The sequence below is a fragment of the Mus pahari genome, chromosome 1, assembly GCF_900095145.1.
Source record: "Mus pahari chromosome 1, PAHARI_EIJ_v1.1, whole genome shotgun sequence".
Classification (NCBI taxonomy): Eukaryota; Metazoa; Chordata; class Mammalia; order Rodentia; family Muridae; genus Mus; species Mus pahari.
The window spans coordinates 134,963,814-134,964,871 of record NC_034590.1 but is presented as its reverse complement, the minus strand read 5'-3'; the positions used below and the strand labels follow the sequence as shown (position 1 = coordinate 134,964,871).

The window sequence follows — 1,058 nt, the reverse complement described above, 5'->3', positions numbered from 1 at the left end:
TGTGTGTGTGTGTGTGTGTGTGTGTGTATGTAAATACTCTTATTTTCTTTTATTTCTGTTTGATATAGAAGACAGGATTTGGCATATGTTTAATTTGTTAATAATGCCAAATTTAAATTTTCAGAAAGAAATTTTGCAAGAATATATGGGGAGGGTAGTAAAAATGTCAGTGAAGCTTGAGTGAACCCATTTAATACAAATGTTTTATAAATAAGATACAAGCAGGCATTAAAGAAGTATAAAGCTTAAAGACATTCCATTATAAATTATTTTTATTTGTTCTAAGTATGTATTTTCCATATTCCTTAACAATTTATTATAATTTTTATAATGGAGTAGAAGAGGAAATAAATATGACTCAGAAATAAAACTGGTTAACAGCCTATGCAATGTGCTACCTTAGTTTAATTCAATGCAACAAGCAAATTAAATGTAGTATATATTTGTATGTATCCTCTTTTTAGACTTATTTTTTTAACTTATATGGGGTTTTTTTGCCTTTGTATGTCTGTACACCATGTATAATCCTAATGGTCTCAGAAACTAGAAGAGTGCCCTGCATCCTCCTGAAACTGTTACAGATGCTTGTGAGCTGCCATGTGGGTGCTAGGAATCAAACCCAGGTCCTTCAAAAATGCTCTTAACCACCGAGTCATTCCTCCAGTACCCTATTTGTGTATGTGTTAAAGAAAATAATGTTTTTGATAAAGTATGATTTTGATTAAATTCTGTTGACAACAGGTGGCCAGCCAATATATTTTATTTTAAAAATAATTTATTTGGATTAAAAGTCAAAAGTTTAAATATAAAGATTCAGTGTTGCCTTTAATCCCAGCACTTGGGAGGCAGAGGCAGGCGGATTTCTGAGTTCGAGGCCAGCCTGGTCTACAAAGTGAGTTCTAGGACAGCCAGGGCTACACAGAGAAACCCTGTCTTGAAAAACCAAAAAAAAAAAAAAAAAAAAAAAAAAAAAAAACACCACCAACAACAAAAACCCCCCACAACATTAGAAACTATTCGAGGCACAAAGTCACAGACCAGGTCACTCTGACTAGACT

The 1,058-nt window shown here is 33.0% G+C and overlaps 1 protein-coding gene across 2 annotated transcripts in view; it reads left to right on the top strand.

Annotated features, from left to right (window-relative positions):
* The window catches only part of Smc5 (structural maintenance of chromosomes 5), a 64,983-nt gene that overhangs the window by 27,021 nt on the left and 36,904 nt on the right, over nt 1–1,058 (top strand). The gene's annotated exons all lie outside the window — the stretch shown is intronic.